Source organism: Humulus lupulus, chromosome 5 (assembly GCF_963169125.1).
Source record: "Humulus lupulus chromosome 5, drHumLupu1.1, whole genome shotgun sequence".
Lineage (NCBI taxonomy): Eukaryota > Viridiplantae > Streptophyta > Magnoliopsida > Rosales > Cannabaceae > Humulus > Humulus lupulus.
This window is the reverse complement of record NC_084797.1, coordinates 165,353,973-165,361,913: the sequence shown is the minus strand read 5'-3', so window position 1 is coordinate 165,361,913 and position 7,941 is coordinate 165,353,973. Positions and strand designations below refer to the sequence as shown.

Below are 7,941 nucleotides of genomic sequence, written 5' to 3'. Positions count from 1 at the left end.
CCTTCGCAACCACCTGGGCATAAGTCATCTCCCCTAGCACTGATGTGATTCACACATCTTGGGATATCATAGCATTCATCCCCCAAACAAACGTGTCTTGCCTACACTACAACAATATTTAGTATATATTACATTAAAGAATAACATATATTTAGAAGTGCTATTATTAAGTGGGGGATTAAAAACACATGGATCTGAATAGTGGGGGATTAAAAACACACGGATCTGAATAAGACATATTTTGGCGCCATATGACTAAAACTCAGGCACCAAAATGAATTTCTGCCAAATTCCCTTTCTCTCAGCCTTTCTCTAAGTTACCCTTTCTCTCAGCCTCCATCTCTCACTCACAAAGACTCACTCCGCCCTCTCTGCCCTCAACTCATCTCTGCCTCACGAAGACTCGCTCCAGAGTGGAGCTCTTTCTCCGCCTCACGAAGTCACACTCCAGAGTAGAGCTTCTCTGCCTCACGCCCACTATCTCAGGTTCGTTTCTCTCATCCCTGATAATACAAATTGTTGGCTGAATGTTGTAGATTGATATGATAAAAAACCCATCTTTGATAGAAATTAGATTGATATGTAATTTTAGATATTGTTATGTTCAATGTTCAAGAGAAACAACTATGAAGATTATAAGTCAAGAGATAAAAAAGATGTAGAGATCGAGTCATTTGAACTTGCAGTCTTGCAGGTCCCGTAGCTTGCTCTTGCAGGTCAGCCCTCTCTTTGTACCAAGTTCTCCTTTGCTCTATCAATGGAGGAGCCTCTTCTGTTCTGAGAAATACCTCAAACCCACCAGCTGTTTCACTCATTCTCAGGTACACAAATTAGGCACCTTTACTGTTTTCATGTTTCTTTTGCTTAATTAACTTCTTTTATGATTTTTTTTACTTTGTTCACATTTTTATTTGGTGTTGTAAATCTTGTATATGATAGAATACAGTCTTACTTGAATGGAAAAAGAAAATTGCACTCTTGTAAATGAATCAGGTGGTCTCAGAATTTAGTAGCGTGTTGTACTTGCTTTGCTATATGATGACTGATCATATGATGGTATTCTTAAATTAGGTTTTTCTTGTTTGACCTTTTTAAATCTGGTCTAGATGAAAAATGGTCTCTTTTCATTTCCAGATCCTAATAAAATATTAAGATGTGATCGAACAATTCAGTCTTTTGCTAAAACAGGGGAAGGTTTATGCTTAAAGTATGTATTAAATCTGTGTTGGTACATGCACCTCATAAATGTATACATGATATTCTAGTGTAAGGCACGTGTGCACGGGTTCTTGGTTTCCTTTAAGTCTGATATCTACAACTAATCAATAGTATTAATGACCACATAATGCCAACAAATGTATACATAAATAATAACCAGGCAATTAAAATATAACTATATGCTCCTTGTGGTGTTATTATATAGGAAGGAACACTAGGCAATACCCATTTCTTGTTTTCTATTATTATGTTCTTCGCTGTCCTTTGACCAGGTGGCTCTGGCTATTGCAAATACGGTTGGAGCAAGTATGCTGCTCCATCTGTGCGCTCTGCTACTTTCTTGGTCACCTTTTAACTACCAGCTTCAAAGTTTCATCATTCATTCATTCATTAACCACAACTGTGTGTAATCCCAATTGTCACTTTCTCATATGCAGGAATTTGGTAACATTGAGTCTCCAATGTATACCAGACTTAGACAGTTTTTTTCCACTATTTATAGCAGGTAGTTCCTCTCTTTTTCTTTGCTTTGGTTTTCATGAAATGAGCTTCTTTACTCACATATGTATATTTGATATGTCTTTTACAGGATGCAGGTAAGAGCACCATCATAGCCAGTGGTTGTGTCTATACCAATATTGCATTATGATGGTCAGCTTCTATATATTCATTGCCTTTTCTGTAATTTAGATAGTTCAATTTTTTTGAAGTTTGGTCGTGTAATTCCTTAGTGAGACACTTAAAAATTGTGTGTTTTTCTTGTTTGAGACACTTTCTGTCCTTATGATGTGGTTTCTGTCTTTTTGTTGCAGATACTGAATCTGCAAAAGCATCAAGACGGCAACTCAAGGAAGCTATATATACAACACTATTTAACATGAATGTTCCTGTTGTTTGTGCAATTAATCAGGTAAATTTCACTAAGCCTTAACTTGCCGCTGCTGTTTAATATTCTAAAATATTTAATACTAAAAGAAATAAGAGTAATTTTTTATTTTTTTAAAACTAGGATTCCGCTAACAATTGCTATGTAGGTATCCAAGAGAAACTTAAACCTCATACCTTGTGATATAGCAAGCCATATGCCTTATCATTTGAGCTACCCCTCTTTGGTAAAGAATTAAGATTAGTTTGTTTCATGCAAAAATGACATTTACCATCGGATATAGATTTCGAGGACTTGATCCAATTTTCATTCTTCATTTTCCTTTTGTAAAGCAAGCTTCTGTGACTTGAGTGGTTGACAATCTTGATCAGGCACCAAATTTACTTATTAACACTATAAGCTGAGATGCTTTATGTACTTATGCTTGTTTATGAGTAATTTGGACCTTTTGCTTTTGGCTTAAAATGTTCGATTGATTCTTTGATAGATGTTTTTTATTTGTAAGATCTTATCCATTTTCTGTTTTTGAAAATGTAGGCAACTTTAGCTTTGTATGCTGCTAGAAGAACTTCAGGAATTGTTGTAAATATTGGGTTTCAAGTCACATCAGTTGTTCCAAGTAAGGAGTGATAGTTTCTCTTTTATCTTTTATATGCTTTATGCTTCCTTAAACTATCAACAAGGTTTCATTTACCTATGATATATACTGATTAGCCCTGCAGTATAAGTTACAGTTTTAACTTTCCATGCAGCCTTGCTGCTTTTATTCTTCTTTTTTCATTTTCATTCTATGGATTTTCCAGTGCTTTCTTTTATATCATATCTTGGTTGCATTCAATGTTTGGGGATCTAAAATATACTCTTTTCTTTTCTTTTTCGGCTTCTAGTTTTACATGGTAAAGTAATACGCAAAGTGGGTGTGGAGGTTGTGGGACTGGGAGCACTAAAACTTACCGGGTTTCTTAAGGAGTTGATGCAGCAGAACAATATTAGTTTTGAATCGCTGTACACCGTTCGCACTTTGAAAGAGGTACAAGTCTTTCTTGTTTCTTGAGTGCAGAATATTGTTGTTGAATATTTATCCTCGTTTTTCCTGACTGTAGTTATTCTGTTTTAATACTATCAGCTTTGCACCCTCAAAGAAAATATTTTTCTCATGGTACATTAAACTACTAATACCATTAGTATCCTATGTTTTAGTGGAATGTTTCAATTTTGTTTTCTACTGCTCTTCTCTCTCATTTTTGTAAGGAGACCTTGTTGAAGCTGAGTTCTATTTATGACCTTGTTTCTATACAGAATCTCTGTTATGTTGCCTATGATTATGAGGCCGAGCTACTCAAAGATACACGAGCATCATCTGACGCAGCAGGAGAAGGTCAGTTCACTCTTTCAAAAGAGCGGTTTCAAACAGGAGAAATCTTATTCCAGCCACGAATGGGAGGAGTGTAAGTTCTGGAACTTATAATATTTATTGCTTCACGAGCACTGTCAGGAAAGTTCCAACTGTGTGGATGCATGTGAGTGTGTGTGTGTGCTGCAAGGATATTAAAACTTCTACCATATAATTCATCGAAAAAGATGTCTAGAAATGCTTTATGTCTTGATTCTAGGCGTTAAAAATGTGACTAGAATACAGTTCTTCTAAGAGAATATAATTGAGACTTCATGAAAGTATAGTGTTTAAATTGTGAAAAACATATGAATAATATGCATATAATCAGGTAGTTGTTTCATTATTCTTCTGCAAATTTGGTACAGCTAATCTTGTTTTTCACTAGAATTGGAACTCTATAATATTGTAGTTTTTGTAAGTTACTATTATGTCTAGAATAAGGATAGTGGCATTTGTATATCTCATGTATTAATGACCACATAATGCCAACAAATGTATGCATAAATAATAACTAGGCAATTAAAATATAACAAGTTACAGAAGTCTACTTGACACATGTTTATCTTATAAACCAGAAGTACAGTTGATGAATTTATAAGTTACTAATTTGCTCTCGACAACCTTTTGTTTCTTGCTAACTTACATGCAGTAAAACACTTTACTTGAACCTGGTTAGGCCATTGTAACCCATGAACACTATTTATGTCTTCCCAAGTTGTTATCCTAGTGCAATATGAACCTTAATTTCAGGCCATGAAACAATGAAACCATTTGAACAATTTCATAAATTTCAAGTCAAATTCTTTAACTTAATTCCACCAAATAGAAAACCCAACATCATGATTGCTTCAGATCTCAGGAACCATGTAGAATAAACCAATAGCTATCAAGCAAAATTTATAACTAAGAATTGAAACTCATTTAAAAAAAATATATACATATAGACAAATGCATACACCTGTTAATGATCATTGTAGCCAAGAAAAACTTGGAAAACATCACTGTCAAGAGGCATGTCTACTATTTTATGACCTTTCCTAACAAAAGTGCTTGTTTCACTTCCATTACAGATCAAGGAACCAACAAAAAACTGGTACTAAAATAAAGTAACACACTATTGAAGAATATTAAGTATTATATTTTAAAATAAGAAGAATATTCAGCAAAATACGAATAAACAAAATTAAATATCAACAACTTGAATGAAAGAGCTTACACTCTAATGTTCTACCAAGGCTATTGTTAGGGAAACTCTTTTATGTCATTAAAAAAAAAAAAGAGAAGAAAAACTCTAGTCTTTTTTAATCAGGTAAGTGATCAAATACTGTCAATGCATGTATATGGAAAGGTTCACAACACACCAACTTATAGCTATCAAATTGATTCAAACAAACATTATTTGAAACTGGCATGATGGATGGTGAAATTGAAAGCATTTAATCATAACTTTTACAAATGAAAATGGGTGGTTAAAAGAAGAGATTACATTGTAAAATAAGCAGACAGACAAGCTCTGAAATAATTTGGTACCAAATAAATATAAATGCTCCTCCTAGTTATGTTAAAAAGATAGTATTCTAATTATTTAAAACTAAATATGTATTAGGATTATATTAATTTCATGACAGGTTGATAATGCAATTACAGAGCACATATAATCCAAAAACGTAGAAAATGCAGTACTTTCTCAAAACTTTTTTAATTAATATCATAAAAACTAAGAAAAGAATTAATGGACACCATGGTGCTTAAATATCTCACATACACATCACTTTGAGTAAATGAATAGTTTAGCTCAATAGTTGGCCATTATGTTTGTGTGTGTGTATATATATAAGCAAACCATAATGACATGGCCACTCTGAGCATATAACCATTGAATTCATCACTTTAATTTTTTGTCTACTATTTTTGTCCATATAAATTGGCATAAAACAATTCAGTAAATGTTAGAGTCAGCACACTTGGAGCAAGCCAATGAAACCAATATATAATTAAGCAGCAGCACAAAAGAGAATATACGTATATAACTAAGTTAGACTGAAACCAAATAAATTTAGGATGTTTATAACTAAGTTAGAGGTAACAAATAAAACCACTAACTAGATGAATCAATAGCACTAAGAAGAAACAGAAGAAAGGTTAGTCATAATATACCACAGATAGTACCTAGTCTCAATAGCACCATAAACTAGCAACCTGTCTTTCCAGACTTGTACAAGAATCCCAAAACACAACACTCAGCACAAACACTCAACATTTTGCTACTTTTCCCAGATCCCCATCCAAAGAACTAATAAAATAGAGAGGATAACTCCAAAAAAATTATAATTTTAATCTCATATAATGGCATGGAAGCCATCTACTAATATATTCAAGAAAAATTATTTATTTGCTATAATTTTTCTTGAATATATTACACATTTTTATTTTTATATATAGGTCATTTGATCGTAAAAAAATCGTGTAACGACATTGTTTCTAAACCATGAATTATAATCTAATGTTTAAGATTAAAATATTCCTTTACTTCTTGAATAAATAAAAATTATTTATTTTTAGGCTTTAAATGATCTTCCTATATTTATTGACAATAATAAATAAATGAGGAGCACTTGTTAATTTAAAACTCATTATAGCAACAGTGTATTCCATCTAGTATTACAATTTATTACTGACAAGTCTAAAAACCAGCAATCTTACCAAATAGAGTTGATAGGCTGAGGAAGTGGTAAAGGTCATGAAAAGTTAATACAAAATAATATGTACCTTTAATCTTAATTTATAGGAATGCTGATCTAGACTAAACCCAACTTTGGGTCTTTCTTTTTCTTTTTTTTAAGGGGAACCCAACTTTGGGTCTGCTTTACACTAAACACGTATAGAAAGCATCCACTGAACAGTTTAAACAGTAAGAAAAATAGTAAGAAAATTCTCTTCAGATTTTGAAAACAGTAAGAAAAATAGAAAGCCCAATATTTCAATGCAATATCACTCTTGTAAAGTTTAAACCCATCCACTGAACAGTTAAGCCTTATTCTGATTGGTCATATTCCAACTTTTATTTTTGGTTGTTTGAGCTTGCTTGCCATGTTGTTTAGTTTGTTAGTTTATCATACATACTTGTTTAATATCTATTGACAAATTTTAATTTTGTATTAATCTTTTAAGTATTGATTATATTCTTTAGGTTGGGGATCAAATTGGTAAGGAGCATTGCAAAGGTAATTTGCAAGAGGTACGAAATTTGTTCTTTTAACTCTTATTATTAATATCTTTAACATGTTAGAGGAGTTTGAATATCTTAAATATTCATCCATAGAGAAGTAGGTTCTGAGATTAAAATTGTGTGCTGCGGTGATAACGGAAGGTTGAAAACTTGTGTGTATTAGAGAAGTAGGTTCTGGAAAATTTGTTTGTGTGCTGCGGTGATATAAGGAAGAAAACTTATTGTGTGTTGTTTGAATTTTTTGACTTGGTATTGATAGATGGTTAGGTAAGCTTTTATATGTATAGATTAGATTTTTCATTATATGTATAGATTAAAATTTTCATTTAGTCATATTGTTTTCATTATTTCCATATGTATAGATTAGATTTAATTGCCACAACCTAAGCTAAAATCTTGTCTTTGATCCAAACCCAATTAGTTAGTGGCTACCATTTTAGAATCTGATTTTTAAATTAAAAACAACACTAGAATCTCTTGAAAGCTTAATGAAACTAAAGTACTAGAAATTAGTAATAGAGTTAGACCAAGAAATCTTTAGTGGGACTAAGAATCATGGTACTAGAAAATCAAGTAACTGCTATAACATACAATTAAAAATCTCAGCACTAGAACAATCAAAACCATTTGAGCAATAAGGAATGAATTTTAATAGGTAAAAAAAGAAAAAGAGAATATATAAACTTTAGAATGAATGAATCACTGAGATGATCTTATCATTGATTCACTATAGCATCTGGTTATCATTATAGCATATATATAATTAGTCATCATGATTTGTCCTACATGTGATGCATAAATTAAAGCAAGGATTTTGGAATGATTATTCATTGGAATTTAGAGTGTCCCACTAAAATAATTCCAATTAGTACTAATATTAAGGCTAATTCTTAACCAAATCCATTTAAAAAATCTGCTTTCAAAACAATAGAAAAAAGAAACAATATCTCATGATAGTAAATTAGTTTCCTACCAGAATATTACCTTCTCTTGTTAAAAAAAATTGACAGTTCCTCCATCCCTATTGCCAATAAACTATTGATTTAGTTCTTTCTATAAAATGACATGAAAATAAAAACATCAGTAGACAGTTGAAACTAAAAAAATAACCTACTATTATTATTCTTCATGAAAGTGAACCTTTTAAACAGTAGGGGGCGCTAAAATGTATTCGATAAACAACCAGCCAAGAAGAAACAAAGAGAGAGACTA

General features: G+C 32.0%; 1 pseudogene; it reads left to right on the top strand.

Moving 5' to 3' along the window:
- The first annotated feature begins 1,465 nt into the window (after positions 1-1,465).
- LOC133779644 (actin-related protein 8-like) lies at positions 1,466-3,556 on the top strand (annotated as a pseudogene).
- The last annotated feature ends 4,385 nt before the right edge of the window (positions 3,557-7,941 follow it).